Below are 20,063 nucleotides of genomic sequence, written 5' to 3'. Positions count from 1 at the left end.
TGTTTTCACTTCATTTACTTTCAAAATTTCTTAAGAAAAAATATTTTTTTCACATAGAAATTACATTCCTTTATTATTATTATTATTATTATTATTATCCTGGAACAAGTGAAATAGAAACAGGTAGCTGAACACAATGACTTAGAGGTCAGGCCTTCCCCCACTGTGGCCCTCCTGTGACCCTCCAGGTTCAAGGCCTTCAGCTTCACCTCTAGGCTGTGCTGAACAAGCTCTAATCTGATGTCACTAAATCCCAGGTTCCCCATGGCCCAGAACTGCCAGCCACAAATTCTCCAGCATCTGCCCCCCTTCTCCTCTGCAGCTGGTGCCCATGTGCCTGTCTGCTGATTCACCAAGCTGAATGGCCCTCTATTATCCTAGACCAGTGATGGTGAACCTTTTGAGCTCGGCGTGTCAGCATTTTGAAAAACCCTAACTTAACTCTGGTGCCGTGTCACATATAGACATCTTTTGATATTTGCAGCCATAGTAAAACAAAGACTTATATTTTTGATATTTATCTTATATATTTAAATACCACTTAACAAAGAAAAATCAACCAAAAAAATGAGTTCACTGTCCTAGATGCTGAGCACCAAGTGCCCCCTCTAATCTACCATCTGAACACTTGGGGCCTCCCCTGTAATTAACATGCTGAAAACCTGGGACCTCCCCACTAATCCACCACCCTGATCACCTGAGGTCTCCCCTCTATTCCACCAAGTAGAACATCTGGGGCCCCCCTTTAATCACCATACTAAACACCTTGAATCACAACCTTGTAATCCACCAAGATGAACATCTGGGGCCCCCCTGTAATCCACCACACTGAACACCTGGGTCCTACCTTGTAATCCACCATCCTGAACAACTGGGGCCACCCCTGTAATCACCATGCTGAACATCTGGGGTCCCCCTGTTATCCTCCACACTGAACACCTGGGGCCACCCCTGTAATCACCATGCTGAACATCTGCGGTCCCCCTGTTATCCTCCACACTGAACACCTGGGGCCACCCCTCTAATTTACCACCCTGATGACCTGGGGCCTCTTCTATACTCCACCAAGCTGAACACCTGGGCCCCCCTATAATCCATCATCCTGAACACCTGGGGCCTCCCCTGTAATCACCATGCTGAACACCTGGGGCATCCTCTTTAATCCACCAGGCTGATCACCTGGGGCCTCCCTTGTAATCCAACATCCTGAATACCTGGGACCTCCCTGAATCCACCAGGCTGAACACCTGGACCTCCTCTGTAACCCACCATCCTGACCACCATGGGCCCATCTCTAATCCACCAGGCTGAACACCTGGGCCTCCCCTGTAATCCACCTGGCTGAAAACCTAGGAATTCCTTTTTAATCCACCAAACTGAGCACCTGGGGCCTCCCGTCTAATTTCAGAAATTACATTCTTATTCCAGAAGGACTTTATTAGCTCTTCTTCTCACGAAGCAATAATTTTTTTATTTAAACTTCAAACATTCAGAAATGTGCTTTCATTTTGGAAATGTGACAGTTATTCTCTAATGCTCTATCAACTTTGAATTTTGCTCATTGTGTTCAACTACTTTAATAAAGAAATGGAATTATAGATGTTGACACTACAGGGTAAAAAGCACCTTCAAATTCTCTTTATAAGAAATGTGGGCACTTACATTAATGGAAAAATATTTACAATATCTCCTGATGAGTAGATTTTTTAAAGCAAAGAACCTGCTGATAAAATTTTGTTAAATTTTTTTCAAAATCCTATTTCAAATGTCCATACCAAAAGCACTTCTGTGTGATAGATCTACAAACTAATAAATTAAAATAACTGTTGAAACCTTATCTGTGAGGTATTTTTAAAATATTTCTTTTGTTGAGAGCAGAAGTTGTTTTTTGTTTTTATTTTTGGTGAAAATGTACTGAAATCAACTACTCTAATTGCAAAATGTAAGCTTCAAAGCAGACCGTCCTCAACAAAGTAACAAATCTCTATAGCATGATTAAGAACAACATTGTGAACTCACACTGTGTGAACTCAAAATCCAGTGCAGGTTGTTAGCTATGTAACCTTGGAAGAGTTATGTAATGTCTCTGTGCCTTAGTTTCCCCATTTGCAGAATGGGGAGCATAGTTGTATTTACAGAATGGAATTGTAGGGATTAATGAGATGACACATGTGAAACATCATGGCCATAAGGAGTGCAAAAAATGTTTCTTTTTAAACCCATCTACCTTAAGTACTTGTTAATACAAGATTATCAAAAGTGATTGAATACCTAGTACAAGTGAATAACAAATATGGTATCTTCAGGTTATGCGTAAAGGTTCAAGTTTTCCAAAACTTCCTTTCTTACTGGAGTGTGTTTTTTTGTTTGTTTGTTTGTTTGGTTTTAAAAGTGAAGGAGAAATGGGTGGGGGCATAAAGATAGGGAGTTTGGGTTTCCTGAAAGCCAGGACCACTGTCCAATCAGAGCAGACAGTTTTGCTATTAATCCCTTGGCCATTATGGAATGACTCCCCCTACAAGAATGTTGCTTTACTTTTTAAAATAGTAATAGCTACCATTTTATTAGGAACTATTAAATACCAAGCACTTCTAAGCGCTATAAACATTACTTCAAATTCTTTCAACAATCTTCTATAATGGTGAAGAAAACTCATAAGAAGTCAGATGTAAAAAGAAAACATCATTTAGTTTTGGTAATTAATTGGGAGAACTCCCTACACTTGGCTATCATAAAAAAAGAAAAAAAAAAACCCTAACTAAATGCTCAATTTAAATGTAAAGCAATCTGATCATGTGAATATCAGCTCTAGCTCCTGGTCTCTAGTTGGGGTAAATGACTCAGTCTTTCAGAGAGCCTCTCTCTCCTCCTGTCTTTTCTCAAAAATGTGGTACCAGAGGAGAGTGTGGGTGACTTGACCTTGCCCTTCTGAAGGGTGGAAGAATGCCCTGACCTTGTGCTAGTCTCGGGGTCGACACTAGCAATTGTCGACTGCATTCTGGGGTGATGCTTCCTGTCTATGTGCTGACTTCCGAGGCTTAATCTGTGACTAGTGTATTTGCAGTCTTTTTATTTTGACCTAGGCAATGCCCCTGGAATAAAATAACATGAACTTCCTTCAGCTATCCTGATTGCAGGCCAATAGACATGCACTTGCCCCCCAACTCCCTGTGGTCTATCCAGTCTACACTGTGGGATCTATAGCAAGACCCTGGCTTTCTCATCAGCATGCACCCCACATACAATCTGAGAGGCTGGGGAAGGCCAACCAGATCCTCTTTCAGCTTGATCACAACATTTCACTCTTTTAATTAGGGTTTCCTGTGATGTTACCTGTTCCTTCTAGAATTCCAAAGTTAAGATGGGGAGAGAAATCTTTTCATGCTAGACATAACTCTCAATTCGTCTAACACATATCCCCTTCAAGCCCAAAGAAAGGAAATTAAGACTACACTTGCTTTATCCTTTCACGCTCTCTCACTATATCTTTTTCCTCCTTTCCATAATACTTCAGGACTTTGAACTTCTATTTTACCTTTTCCATATCATATGCTCCTAATATCAGAGAACCAAACCTTATGGCTTCGTTATTAAAAGCAGAAAAGCCATTTTCTCTACACTTTGGCAGAACTCTTTGACCTAGGTCAACTCCAGATTTCGTTAATGGAATAAGAGGGAAGAAGGGGGAAGGAATTGCTAAAGGAATACAGCCAATCTTACCACTCCACAAACCTGTACCTCAAGCATATTGTTTTGCTTAGGAATAAAATACCAGTCTCTCCTGGTTAATGTTGAGTAGCTGCAATCAACTATGATCCAAAAGGTGAAATTAATTTCTGACACAAAGTTATCCCCTTTACATTTATAACATATGTTATTAATCCCAGAAAACTGAGGCACAAAGGAACTAATAATTTACACAGGTCAGATTTCCACTTTTCCTAACTGCATTTGATGGCTCATTTACTTCATTAATAAAAAGTTGACACCTTGGCTGAACGTGTACTCTCTCTTCCCTTTCCAGAAACCTGCATACCACAACCTTTGCACAACACATTGGCCTATAAAACTTGACCAACATTTCTCAAAATGATATGCTGAACTCTCTTTTATAGTGTTCTATAAATGTAATGTAAAATGTAATCTTTGAAAAATCATTACCTATATAACATTTCCATTGTCCACAAGGTTTTTTTTTGGGAAGTACAAGGAGATGCTCAAATTAAAATTGTACCTAATTCTATAATGTCTAAGAACAAAAACTTACCCTAAGGAATATAGAAAATAACTCTTTAAATTAACTGTTGCAGTTCAAATTAACTCAGTCAACAAATATTTATTGAAAACCCATTTTGTCCCAGGCATATTTTAGGCACTGGGATTAGTGATCTGAACAAAACAAATTTCCTCAGGGAAGGAAACCAACATATATGCCCAAAAGACCCCACCCCACAAAAGAAAGGGAAGGAGATGGATAATAAACAGATTAACAAATAAATATGTGATATGTTAAGTGGTGGTAAAAGCTATGAGGAAAAATAAACAGGATAAGGTCAATATGGTAGGGTGTCTGTTTTATATACAATGTCCATGAAAGCCTTCTATAAGGTGACTTTTAAGCAAAGGCATGAAGATGTGGACAAAAAAGAGGGGTTTCTGTAATAAAACTGGCAATTCCAGTGACAGAAATTAACCTCACAGGGAGATCTGATACTCATAAATTCCTAACTGGGCGGTCATGGTGGGTAGTCAAGCCCCAGGCCTATAACTTCTTAAGTGAAAGATTTTTAAGCAAGCCATGTCCATTTGTCTTGAGCATCTAGGTTAACACACCTTTGAAATGCCAGAGTAATTATCTTTTTCAGACCCCTTGAAATTACCCTCAAGGGAGCACATAATCTTATTAACCATTCTGTAATCCAATCTGCACCTTGCTTTCTTCCACCTTCATGTAATTTTCCTTGCCATCCTTTTATTTCCAAATGCATAAAAGAAACTCCAAACTCATTCTCCAGAGCATCTGAGATCTTGCTTCCTGGCAAGTCCTCAGTTTGACTCAAACTCATAAAAATTCTTTATAAGTTTAAATGTATCTTATTTGGATAAAGGGAATAGGATGTAAGGAACACAGGTTTCTGGGGAAAATCTACTTGGAGCACAGAGAACAAGGATGCATGCTTGAATAAGGAGGAGTGTTCCAGAAAGAACAGATGCACCACTATGGCTAGGACAAGGGATACCTGTGGGAGAGCAGTGGCAGATGAAGGGCAAAAGCCTAAGAAGTAGATAATGGAAGGCTTTAGAGAATCCATTTCTTGTTATGTGAAAAGTACAATGTCAATGGAAGATTTTGGGAAGAGTGTCATCAACTGACCTCTGCTGCTAGGTGGAGACAAGACTATGGGGAACAACAGTGAAATCAGGAAGAGCTGTTCCTGATAAAGCCCAGATAAAGATGATGTGGGTTTAAATCAGGATAGCAAGGTGAGTTTTATTCTGGTTGGGACTACTGCATAAGAAGACATCCACACTTAGAGACTAAGACAATAACTATTTAATTATGCTCATGTATTTGGCGCATCAGGAATTTGGGGAGGGTACAGCTGAATGGCTTGCCTCAACTCCATGATGTCTGTTACCAAACATTTTATGGATATACATTTTTAAAATTAATTTGAGAGAGAAAGAAAGAGAGAAACAGCAATGTGAGAGAGATACATCGATAGGTTGCCTTCCATATGCACCCTGACCGGTTATCGAGCTGAATCAGCAACCTAACTTTGTGCCCTGACAGGGAATGAAACCCACAGCCTTTCAGTGCATGGGACGATGCTCTAACCAACGGAGCCACACCAGCCAGGGCTTGATATACATTTTTAAATATAGCATTTACTTATTTTCTCTTTACAAAATAATTTTTATTCAGTGCAGCATAGGTATTAAGATCTCAGGCTCTCAACTCTGTCAAAGGTTGGTATCACTCCTGGATCACTTCCTATCTATCTGATCTTGGATAAAGTTTCTGTGTCCTCTGAGCATCAGTTTTCTTATCTGTAAATTGGCAATAATAGTAATAATAATGAAAGTGTTTGAAAGGTTAAATTTGACAGTGCATGTATAGTTATACATAAAATGTTTGATGCATTTTAGCTCTTATTATGTCCTGTTTGTTTTTGGAGATTTGAAACATATGGCAAATTGAAGAAAATAAAAATAACCAGCAAGGATAGGTCCCAGAACAATGTCTTGTGACTCTATTAATATATTAGCATTGCCTTAATGTGAACTAAGTTAATATATTTTATTTTCTTTATAAGTTGCAGAGTCATTTAGTTAATAGAGAGCTTTTTGCAATCAAGTCGTGCACATGTCAATTACCTATCCCCTAAACACACACACACACACACACACACACACACACACACACACACACACAAGCATATAAGGTAAGGGTCAAGAAAGAAAGAAATTTGCCACAGCCAGAGAGGCTTTGCCTTGCTCCAAAAGAATAGTAAAAATGTATTTAAAACGAATGGAGATTAAATGTAAACATAGCCTAGGCTAAATAAAATACAAAAATGAATTCTTCTCAAGGTGCTATTCCTTCAAATAGAGGATTTGAAATTCGATCAAATGCCAATGCAAAGGCACATAATGCTTGAGTGACACTAATTAGTTGAAAATTGAGCCTAGGAGCAAGTGAAGCTCATCCACTGAATATGTACATAAGACTTTCCTGTCAAGGAGAACCACAGAGAAATATCTGGGCAGCTTCCTCCTCTTATTTGCATTCTGGTTCCTATTAACATTTTTCTGAAAAAGAATTTCATGCAAATACAAGCATTCAACTTAATAGCAAACTGACAATAAAAGTGAGCACTTTCTTTTGTGAACAAATGCCTTTTAAAAAGCATCTGAACCATCCAAGTATTTAAGAGACTATGATTTTAACTAGATTATGTTTTAAGATGTCAACTAAAAAGGAGGATTTTAAATAGCCCCTTATAGTCTTAATTCCAGAGAACGCTATAGTTACTAACTTAACACCACTATTTGACAAATACAAAATTCACATTTATTAAGTTTTTACTAATTTTTTATGGCTGTATGTGTTTTCACCATTTCTCCCGTTTGTGTAATTTGAGATGACATTTTAGTCTGATTTTCATTCCCCCCCCAAAATGAATATTATGAATCTAACCAGATGGCCAATCTAACTGCCTTGACAACATAAGACTCATGCTTTTTAAATAAATTCAACTTGGCTACTCAAATTTAAGAATGCATAAGCAGTTTCAATGCTTTTGGATATGATACTATTTTCTACACTAACCATGTATATACTTTGAAAGTTCACAATAAATTATACTACTATTGCGCTTTCTTACAGTTGGTATGATCTAAGACTTAACAAATCCATCCTTTTTGAGCTTCAGAAATCCTTCACAGACAAATCAGAAAGGAGTCAGTATAGCGGGAAAAAAACCTGGCAATCCAAAGATCTAATACCTTTTTGACTATTAACTTATCATCTGACCTTCTGCTGGTTCCTTGCCCTCACATAACCACCTTTCTGAAGTCTGTAAAAATGGAAATGACAACATTTTGGTTACTGCCCAAAGGGATTAGGTAGAAAAAAAAAACTGGATCAGGGGCTATAAAATACCTTGGAGGCCATAAAATGCTACATAAATGCTTGATAGTAAAACAGTTACAGGACCCAATGGTTTAATATAAAACTAGTTTCTCTGCTAAACAAAGTACAGGCAGAAGCACCTAAGATCAAATAGGAAAATATGCAAAGCTCCTGGCCATAATTAAAAGGGTTTGTTTGTTTAAGTAAATTTTATGGACTGATGGGTAGGTGTCTGCACAAGCTGTGTGATCAAATGTCTGTACCAATTCAGTCATCACGTGGTACTCTAAAAAGACAGTCCAATCAAGCCGGCTGAAGTCAGAAACTGAAGGCAAGTCATTACACAGTCCCGTGGGTGTGTTCCTCTTTAAATGAGTTGGTGTGTTTGTGTTTTGTCTAATAGCACTGTTTCACGCTAAACAACTACAAGTAGAGGAAATGTTTTTGACATATTTTTTACCCACTATTTTGAATATGATCATTATGCCATTTTCCCTTTGAAATTGTAATTTCATTTACTTAAAACGAACATTAATTATTTCAAGAAATCTTCCCCAAAATTATTATCTTAATTAGGAGTTTAATCACAAATAGACATTGCCCAACATAATTTATGTAATGTTCAGAAGTATCTTAATCATCTTCAAGTTTTTCTTTATTGTTCCTTAGGAAAGAAATAAGAATAGAGAATAGAGCTCACCACATCTCACACAAGAGCTTTGGTCTTGGTCTCAAAATCACTTGCTAACTTACTACTTTTTTAAAAATGATATGACAGCCTTTTTCAAAGATGGCAGTGTAGGAATATCCTGAACTCATTTCCTCCCAGGGACACAGAAAATCTACAACTACATGTGGAATAATTTCCTCTTAAAGGGTCCTGAAGATTGGATGACGAGAGCCTCCATAACAAAGGATAAAAGGCTAGCATCCAGACAGAAAGGAGAGACAGAGACTTCCGTCTCACCAGCGGGGAAAATGCGCCCCAACAATGATGATCCCTCGTACACTCTTGGGGGAATATAAGTGGTGCACCCACCATGGAAAACCATGAAGATGCCTCAAAAAATTAAGAATAGAATTACCATTTAACCCAGGTACCTCACTTCTGAGTAAACAAAAAACACTATTTATAGAAACTCCTGTGTTCACTGCAATTTATTCACTAGAGCAGTGATGGCGAACCTTTTGAGCTCGGCGTGTCAGCATTTTGAAAAACCCTAACTTAACTCTGGTGCTGTGTCACATATAGAAATGTTTTGATATTTGCAACCATAGTAAAACAAAGATGTATATTTTTTAAATTTATTTTATATATTTAAATGCCATTTAACAAAGAAAAATCAACCAAAAAAATGAGTTCACGTGTCACCTCTGACACGCGTGTCATAGGTTCGCCATCACTGCACTAGAGCCAACCCAAATGTCCACTGATGGATAAATGGATAAAGATGATGTGGTATATACATACAAAAGAATATTACTCAGCCATAAAAAGAAGCAAATCTTGTCATTTGTGAGAACATGGATGGACCTTGAGGGTATTACGCTAAGTGAAATAAGTCAGTCAGAGAAAAATAAATAGCTTACGATTTCACTGCTATGTAGAATCTAAAAGAAGAAAAGCAGACAAACAGAACAAAATAAAAATAAACTCATATATACGGGGAACAGATTAGTGGTTATGAGAGGGGAGGGAGGTTGGAAGGTTCACTGCCTTAGAAAAAATGGTCGAGTGGCTCTCAGCACTTGGCACAGCTCTGCAGGATAGAGAGAAGGTGCACAGTCTTAAGACATCTCCTATGGGAGGGAGAGGATTGTAGCTTGCGTCAAATACAAGCATGTCAAACTCAATGGCTAATATGGGCCAAATAAACAAGGTTTATTTCGATAGAGACATGCTGAATACAAAGGGCTGAAATAAATAATTGTTAATGTAAAATAATAGAACATTTTAATAAAAATTAATATTTTACTTGAACATTAACTTACCAGACACAGAATAATAGTGCAAATTAATAAGCGTAACGCATATCAACCTATTTTGCTTGTTCTCCGAAAGTGAAATATTTCCTGTTGCGCACACCAAACAAGTCAGTACAAGACTAATGACGTGGCAATTGGCTGCTAAAATATTCGTTGCTGGTATTAGTGGAGAGAAGTGGTGCGCCTGCACGTAAGGTGTGTAAGGGACATGAATGCAACATGATTAATCAGTCATTAGCAAACATTGTAGTTTGTTATTAATAATTATGTATAACAGGATATTGTAAAAATTAAGTTATGAAATTTTTATTAAAACGTTTCTTACATACCGTTATATTGACTGGGCCACAAAAATATTCGTTGTGGGCCGCCTGGGGCCTGCGGGTTGCAAGTTTGACATGCTTGACCTAATACCTCAGCATTTCAGGTCACTGATTTAGGGAAATATAACAGGAAGATTTCAGCTCCTGGTGTGACTCTGCAGACCTGAGAGAAGACATGCCATCCTAAATTCTCTCCCTGCTCCCCCCATACACCCAAGATAGAGTGAGAGGAGTGGAGTAGGCACATTCATAGAAGAGGTTTGAAAAGTCTCCAAAACCACTAGCCAGCCTGGAGAGCAGTGTGTGTGCTGTTAAGAAGGAGCATGAACTTGTCAAGATGGTTGAAGTTGAGCCATGGGGAAATTGTCACAGAAGAATGACACAGTTTGATTTCCATTTTAAGTAAGTCACAGTAGCAGGGAAGAAGATCTTATTGAAGAAGATGAAACGAAAATTTGAGAAACAGCTTAGAGGATCCTGGGATAAAATATTAAAGCAATGAGAATCTGAACTATGGAACTGAATTTAGAAGGGTCAGGTTTTGAAACATGTTGAGAAGATTAAAAAATTAGAATTTGGTGATGTGATTGGAGAGGATGTGGGAGGATTCTGTTTAGAATCAAGTTTCTGGTTTGCTTAAAAAAGTAGGTTGAGGCATTATCAACCAAAAAGTAAGTTGTAAAAAAAACCAGAAAATTGTTTTATTATGAACCTATTGTTTAGTTTGGGAAATATGGGGTTGAGATGCCAGATACCAGAGGAAAAATACACAACAGATGGTTGACTACATGAGAACAAATGCAGCAGAGAAATTAGGACTAAAGGCAAAGAAGTGGGTGTCATTAGCAATAATGTATTAATTAAAACTTTAAGAATTCATGGATTGCCCATGGCAAGCATAGAGATTATCAAGAAAGAGTTTAAATGATGAAATATATGACATCTATGATTTATTTTAGTCTTCCATTGTCCAGGAGGCTAAGATCTCTCTATACACATTACCTTCCTCCCCACTCCATGCAGTTCTTCTCTTTGCTTTGGTTTGAGAGCATCAGAGAACAGCTACTGAAGAATGTAATAAGGGAAAGTCTCAATTTCCTTCTAAGTTGTGTGTCATCATGCCTCGTCCTCTTCTCTCTCCTTCTCTTTTCCAGTCTGAAGTTCAGAAAAAGTGCCATGAAACTGTATATACTAATCATTTATGTTGGGCAGCCTTTGAGTCTATTTGTCAGCGGAGGAAGTGGAGATAGGAAGGAGAAAGATACAGACAAAAATATACAAATACTTTCTGTGCACATCATCTTGGGGGAAAATGCATAGAAATGATTTACTTGTTCATTCAACTTCTGATTTATTAAACAAATGTGTATTGAGAATGTACCTTATGCTAAGTGCTCTGCACAGCTTAAAGGATGCTGGCATAAAAGAATAAAGCAATGAGGATCTGAACTGTGGAAATGAACTTATAGAGAAGGGTGAGTGAGGTTTTAAACATATTTAGAAGAATACAGAAAAATAAAATGAAACCTGATTCTGGCCCTTGAGGAAATTACTATCTAGAAGGGAGTCATTTGTATTAGGTTGTTCTAAATACTTCAAATTCGAAAGATAAGACTATCTGAGGACTTTGGTAACAGAAAACCCAGAAGAGAAAGTTATGCTTTCAAAAAATTTTGTCTATGTTTATACTAATTATAAAATATAAAATATGTCAAGATAATTCACTCAATGCGCATGAAAGAACTTGCTGTTTAAGTTGCATCAGTGTCAAGCATTATTGGCTGGTTGAGTAGGTGAGGTAACCTTCAAACCTGTTCCTAGTTCCAATCCAGTAACTCATAGTCAGGTCCCCTATTGATAAGATTCTCAGTCCATTTCCAAGTAGTTAAATATTTTTCTTCACATTGAATGAAAGGTATACATTTTTTGTTTCTGTTGTTTTGAATCAAATAATTTATATTTTATAATTAATATATATATATATATATATATATATATATATATATATATATATATATATATATATATATTTCCAAGCTTCAATTCTTTTATTCATGACTGCTTATCCTATATTAGTGCTTTCGGTGTCTGCCTTTAAACAAAAGCATCTCTTTTCTGTCTGTCCTCTATCATCTCTTAAAAAGAAACCAGTTTAAATTCTCCTGGTATTCAATTTCTCATAACTCAGTATAACTGTGTTCTGTGTATGATATTTAAACTCGCAGTATTCAACTGAACTTTTAATAAATGCCTTTTACTAGTCACTAAAAAATAATCACAAGCTTCAGAAATGTCTGCATAGTCATTTACATATTATTTAATCTTTGTTTTCAATATTCTGGGATTTTCTACCCTTTCATCCTATGTCCTTCTCCTTTCAGCTATTCATGAATTTTTATCATCTGGAGATAAAGCTATTTTTTCCAATTTGCTCTTTCCTATATTCACAAGTTTGCCAGAATCTAGAACTCCATGATAATGCACCAAATATTCAAGCTGAGCAAACTTCTGTAGTTCAGCAAAATTAAACATTTGCCAATTTCTAGATAGTTGAAAACCCATTGTTTTTCAGGTGATTGGGGGAGAGCAGGCTCAAGTGAAATATTTTATTGGAAAGCAACCATAATGACATGTCAACGTGCAATAATTCTATGTATAATTCTACGTTACAGATGTTCATTCAGAGTATAAATGTGCTCTTTCTTTGTCCAAAACATCATTGAAGAAAATATAAAATACTGTCAACTCCAGTACTTGCAATAATATGAACACAAACAAAAAACCCACAAAATATAAAAAGAAGCATAATTTTCAACTGCCATTGTGGAGATTGCCCATCTGAGCTCTAGATGCTGAAAATCAATATCCATATTAAAAGAATACTGTAAACAATGGCTAAATGTCAACCCTTAAATCTTTTCTTTTTTGTGTGTCTTTCTGTTGTTGTAAATTCCATCACTGTAAAAGCAGATGATTCATTGCCATTGTGAGGACTTTTTTTTTTATCTGTACAATCAACAGCAATGATGTGTTGTAAATAATACAGTTGAAAATTGATTTGGTGTAATTCCTAGCACGATATTTTTTCCCCATGCTCCCGGGATTCTAACAGATTGAACTATAGTACAGATTATACTGCTTTTCTGAAATTTCTCATCAAGGATGGGAGACAAATTGGGCCTTCACCATGCTTATCCTTATAAATCAGCACAAAAACACAATCCTTCCCCCTTTCTATGGGAACTATAGGATTAGCATTTTCTAAATGTGACTGTCTTTCAATGTATTATATCAGATGAAATTGGTCCCTTAGAAAGGGGTACCTAGCTGTATAAAGCTCCAAAATTGAAGTACATGCTGGACTTATGACTGAAGTTTTTGTGGAAGGACACCTCTTAAAGACTAGTTTCAAAAAAATGTAAAGACTTTTTAAAGTGTCAGAAAATCTGACTTTTAGTCTCAGCTTTTTGAGTTGTGTGACATCGGATATGTCAAATCCTTTCTGAATATCTTTTTTTTTTCAATCTGATTGAATGACACAGGCCAAGTAGATCCCAAACTTGGCTGGACATTAAAATTACTTGGAAAGATTTTTAAAAATATAGAAGCCTCCAATCTTCCCCAAACAAGCTAAATAGAATTTCTGAAGGTTGGGCTGAAGCATTAGTATTCGCTTCAGCTCCCCATGTGATTGTAATATGCATCCAACAATCACTTCCAACTCTAAAATGCTCTGACATTTTATAAAACTTGCCATTTGAGAACCTCAGCATGTGTTTCAAATGAGTTCTGGAGAGAGAATTTCCAATGTTAGGTGTTGATGTTTGTTCTATCAGTTGCATTCATAATGTAGGCTGCCAAGAGGGAAAAAAAAAACACCAAGAAAAAAAATTAACAGGAAAGGTAGGCAGGCCATGCAAAGGAGAGCTCCATTACAGAAGAGCTGTCTCCAGGAGACCAAAGTCATGCTCTTTAACATTCTAAGTGATTGGTTTGTGCACTGAACCAAATCTGAGCAGTTCCAATGTTTGAAAATGTAATGACTTAAATAGAAATACTAATATACCCTTCAAGGTCATGAAACAGTTCCTTGACCTCAGCAAACATGTAACTTCTGTGAGCTGATGTAGGGCAATTTGACGGACTCCTAATAACCTTAAGATGCGTCCTGTTCTTTCCTCTGCATTAAAATATGTTAATATCAGCTTTGGAATCAAATGAATTCATTTTTTAAAATCTTTCTTTTTTAAACTTCCATTTTATTTGCAGAATTACCAAGAAGTTGTTCATAATTACCATATTTTCTAACTCTGAATAAAATTAAACAAAAGGCTGAGGTATGAAAAGGTCATCAAAACAGGAGACTATAAAAGAAATCTGAGAATACCTATACATTGCTAATGATAGCCTAAGATTTAATTTAAAGTGAGTCCTGAAAATGTGTCATGGTTAAGAAATGAGTTCCAATCTTTAAGCAACACATTAAAAGAATTTACCATATAGGCTATCTCAAACTGATTTAGTGTCTGGGTTCGGGGGAAAGAGGGTAGGACAACCTACTAAGAATTTGCTCATCTAGAATTCTTTTATCTTAGAAAGATAGGCTGTTGAATATCAATATATGATGTGCTACATGGAATGTGGTTAATATTACACCTAACACACAAAGCCTAGAATGGGTTATAGATCTACAAAGAAGACATAGATCAGAACTAGCAAAGTTAACAATAATTCAGTGCCCAGCAACTGTTGCTGAGTTATGGCCAAACCCACCATTTCAGAACCAACACCTCCTTTTTAAAAACATTTTTTGTAGATCCCCCTTAACTTCCAAAAGGCACAATGTATTTCCTACTACAATTTTAAAATAAGCAATAACATAATCTACTTATATAAAAACCCTGGGTGGTGTAACATCACGACCAGTCTGGCGACCAAGAGGAAGGAAGTCAGTCCTGCAGGGGTTGTCTTGGAAACGGCTGCACCCTTCCCCAGCTGTTTTCTGGAGCTGTTTCTGGTGAGGGCGGGGTTTGAGGCAGGAACCCACCCTCAGAGCATGGAGGCATATCTTTATAAAGTGTGCCGTGCCAGCACGGCCAAGGGTGAACCTGAGTGGGGGCAGCTGAAAGGCTTAGAAAAGACAGACAAGAGAATGAAAGCCGGGTCTCCATGGGATGCTGCTTCTCTGAGAGACAGCCACCATGCCCACAGCAGTGTCTTTATTTGATAGCAGATGCGACGAGGCAAAGTAAGGGCGTGACCAAGATGTTTACAACATTCTCCTGGGTTTCAATCCTACTCAACTATATGCACCTGAACTCTATCAAGCCTACATAACTCAGGCACGTGGGGCCACATGTTCGGACCATAGGTTCAAGCTTACAACTATAGCTGTTGGCTATAATTGTGCTGGGAGGGCCCTGCCCTCCAAGCTGGGACTTGCATGTGGCAATGAGAGGACTGTGCCCTCTCATCAGTCCAAGGCTTGAACCTGTCCAAAACACGGTAGCGGCTCCCCACAATAAAGTTTTAATCTACTTATATAAAAACCCTGGGTGTAACATCACTGACAGAAGCGTGTCCAACGGGAAGAAAGTCAGTCCTGCAGTGGTCGTCTTGGAAATGGCTGCGTCCTCTCCCAGCTGTTTCCTGGAGTGCAAGGTTCAGGAGGGAACCAGCCCTCAGGGCAAGGTTTCAGGCAGGAACCTGTCCTCAGAGCGGAGCTTGGAAGTGAAATGATTTGTAATGAATCTATTATTGAAGCTAACTTTGGAAATACTATATCTATAGATCAGTGGTTCTCAACCTTGGCTACCCATTAGAATCACCTGGGAATCTTTTTAAAATCCTGATTTCTGGGCCTCATCCTCGGGAAATTCTGTTTCTTTGTTACTAATGTTGTGGCCTCACCCCATAACAAAGAAACAATTTCCGGAGGATGAGGCCCAGGAAGCAGGATTTTAAAAAGATTCCCAGGTGATTCTAATGTGCAGCCAAGGTTAAGAACCACTGCTATAGATAATATTAAAAATATATCTAAACGTGCAATTCTTTGTCCAAAAAATGAGCATGTTCAAAAATTAAATGAAGAAAATTTGGATATACTCAATGGAGATTTTCACACATATTTGAGTGATGATTCCATTGATTCCACAGATGATGCTGAAAAAGAAAATTTTCCCATCAAATTTCTTAATAGTATTACTCCTTCGGGAATGCCATGTCATAAATTAAAATTAAAAGTGGGTGCAATCATCATGCTATTGAGAAATCTCAATATTAAATGGGGTCTTTGTAATGGTATCAGATTTATTATCAAAAGATTACGACCTAACATTATCGAAGCTGAAGTATTAACAGGATCTGCAGAGGGAGAGGTTGTTCTGATTCCAAGAATTAATTTGTCCCCATCTGACACTGGCCTCCCATTTAAATTGATTCGACAATGGTTTCCTGAGATGCCAGCATTTGTGATGACTATTGATAAAGCACAAGGACAAACTCTAGACAAAGTAGGCATATTCCTACCTGAAACCGTTTTTGCACATGGTCAGTTATATGTTGCTTTCTCTTGAGTTTGAAGAGCATGTGATGTTATAGTTAAAGTTCTAAGTACTTCATCACAAGGGAAATTAGTCAAGCACTATGAAAGTGTTTTCACTCTTAATGTGGTGTACAGGGAGATCTTACCTAATAATAGAAAAACATGCAAATTGACCGTACATTCGCTACGCCACAAGCCACACCCACCAGCCAATCAGAGCAATTATACGCAAATTAACCCAACCAAGATGGCGGCCGGCAGCCACGGAACTGAAGCAAGCAGGAGGCTTGGTTGTCCCGGTGATGGAAGAAGCCAAGCTTCCCAGCCGGCTGGCAACAAAGTTTCAATTATAGAAGGTAAATAAACCTCAGATACCTGCTTCCAGTCGCCATGGCCATGGAGCTGGAGCGAATAAAAAAAAAAAAAGGAAAGGCTGGGAGCTTCGGTCGCCGGGGGGCTTGGTCAGTCTGAAAACAGCCATGAGCACCTCACCCAGGCTGGCCAGGCACCCCAGTGGGGACACCCACCCTGAAGGGGGACTGGGCAGCCTGAAAATGGCCCTCAGCCCCTTACCCAGGCTGGCCAGGCACCCCAGCAGGGACCCCTAACCTGAAGGGGCTGTGGCCAGCCTGAAAACAGCCATCAGCCCCTCACCCAGGCTGGCCAAACCCCCCATGGGGTGAGGGTCCCCACTGGGGGGCTTGACCAGCCTGCAAACAGCCATCATCCCCTCACCCAGGCTGGCCAGGAACCCCAGCGGGACCCTCACCCTGATCCAGGACACCCTTCAGGGCAAACCAGTCGGCCCCCACCCATGCACCAGGCTTCTATTCTATATAATAAAAGGGTAATATGCAAATTGACCCTAACAGCAGAAAGACTGGGAATGACTGGTCACTATGACACACACTGACCACCAGGGGGCAGATGCTCAATGCTGGAGCTGCCCCCTGATGGTCAGTACGCTCCCACAGGGGGAGCTCTGCTCAGCCACAAGCCAGGCTGATGGCTGCCAGCACAGTGGTGGTGGAGGGAGCCTCTCCTGCCTCCTCAGCGCACTAAGGATGTCTGACTGCAGCTTAGGTCTGCTCCCCGCTGGCAAGTGGACATCCCCCAAGGCTGCCGGGCTGCCAGAGGGATGTCTGACTGCCAGCTTGGGCCCGATCCCCCAGGGAGTGGGCCTAAGCCAGCAGGTGGACATCCTCCGAGGGGTCCCAAACTGCAAGAGGGCATAGGCTGGGCTGAGGGAACCCCCTGAGTGCACAAATTTTTGTGCACCAGGCTTCTAATATTAGAATAAGTTTAATCACTTTATCAGACATTTTTTGCATCACTGTTGTTTTTATATCATGTTTTTGTTGTTTTCATATCATGTTTTTGTCATTTTTATATCATGCCTCTGTTGTTGTTATATCCTTTTTTACTGTTTATTTATTAATAAATTTATATATTATTTTCATATACATTTTACTAATTTCCTTTCATCTCTCACACTTCCATTATAGAGAAAGGGCAAATAGCAATATTAAAATATCTCCACTAATTAATTCCCTTTTTTAAAAAATATATTTTATTGATTTTTTACAGAGAGGAAAGAAGAGGGATAGAGAGTTAGAAACATCGATGAGAGAGAAATATCGATCAGCTTCCTCCTGCACACTCCCCACTGGGGATGTGCTTGCAACCAAGGTACATGCCCTTGACTGGAATCGAACCTGGGACCCTTGAGTCCACATGCCGATGCTCTATCCACTGAGCCAAACCGGTTAGGGCAATTAATTCCCTTTTAATGTGCACGAATTTTGTGCACCGGGCTACTAGTTTATAATAATGGAATAAACATGTTAAAGTGTACTCATGACTACAGTACATTTTTACTTATTTTTACAGTTTACTTAATTATGAGTAAGTTGGGATCATAGAAGAGCATGATGACAAGTCATTCTGTATAAGCAGGTCAAGAAAAATGGAAGAGCAAATGAAAGATGCACTATAAACTAGTGACAGATCAGTTGTATTCATATAACATAACAGATCAATGGGGGGAAATCCTTAAAGGAAGGATAGGTGGCATGCCAAGGTCTATCAGTATTTGAAAAAAGAAAAGGTGGAAGAATACTATTCTTGTGAATAAGGTAGGCTATTTACAAATGTGCTTTCAAAATAATCCACTGTTACAGCATGGAAGAGAGTGCCAATGAAGTACCCCTAGAGACATACTTTTTATCATGGAGTCAACAAATGTTCAGGATGCATTCAGTCTCTGTATTAAAAATTCTTGAAGACAGTGTTCTTCCTTAAGCAAAGAGTAATTGAAAATGGACTGGAAATATAAATCGTAATGAAATTATGAGGTAACCCCCTCTGAGAAAAATTTCAGGTTTTAAAGAAAATGTTATGAGTAATCTAATAAATGCAATATATAATTTTAATGGCAGATTTCTTAACCTTGTGTTAAAAATATTCTTAAATATAGGTGGCTTTAAAATAATTTTAATTTTAAAGTTAATTTCATAATATTTGGTCCTAAGTATTTTTAAAAAACTCCTTAGGTCCCATGTCTTACATTACAGCAAATAGTTTTGCTGTTTTTGTTAAAATTGTGTTACTAATCTGAAATCTCTTCTAATTCATGTATTGTTAAAAAGAAAGAAAACCTATTGGTAATTTAGCTTATTTTCAAAGATGTGGGTATGAAAATCTAAAATGGAGCCAAATCTTTTTATAATTAGACTATTTAAATTTTGATTTGGTCTGAAAGTTGTGTTTTAGCTCAATTAATTCCTTTTGCATATCTTGGCTAACATGTTCCACAATCATTTCAAATGAATTAATCACCCAATTTGGTATTATATATTTTATTCAGATCTTTAAATCTTGCCATAATATCTTATTTATTAATAAAAATAAGAGTAATCTATTCCCAAATAACATCTTTAACATTTAAAGTATTACAAAAAGAGACATTTTGAAAATTCTCTGTAGCAAGATCATTTTAAGTGTGACTTACATTCACAGTAGAAGTTTGCTGATGAGTCTCATGATTATTTACTTCATTTTAAAGAAACTGACTTGGTTCTCTTGCAGCTTGAGGTGACCAAGTAGTATATATACATGAAAAGTGCGCCATAGCTACTCACAATATGCTGTTTATATTTTCATTGGTAGAGTTTTACAAATAAAATGGTATTTAGTAGTGAATAGAATGTGTTTTCAACTATATTTTCTGAAAATCATCTTACTTTTGTGTCTAGGATAACCTGTTCAAACTCTTATTGTGGTGTATTCTGTATGAAATAATCAGTCACTGAATGGTTTATTATGAATTTTGTTATTAACACTGCTAAAAACATTCATTGATTTGTGGAGCTTTCCAAAAATTCTTGGGGACTACATGTAGTTCATGAATAATGCAGTGAATTGCTAAAACACCTGGCGCAATTTTTTAAGTTAGCAATAAACCGACATTGCCAACAACCCATAGCTGGCACTCCCATCTGTAGCAGAAGCATTGACCCCAAAACAGAGAGTATCTTTTTCCATGAAATTATATTTAGGGGTTTCAAATATGGAC

Source organism: Myotis lucifugus, unplaced genomic scaffold (genome assembly GCF_000147115.1).
Source record: "Myotis lucifugus unplaced genomic scaffold, Myoluc2.0 scaffold_96, whole genome shotgun sequence".
Lineage (NCBI taxonomy): Eukaryota > Metazoa > Chordata > Mammalia > Chiroptera > Vespertilionidae > Myotis > Myotis lucifugus.
The sequence above is the reverse complement of the archived record's forward strand: the minus strand, read 5'-3'. Positions refer to the sequence as shown.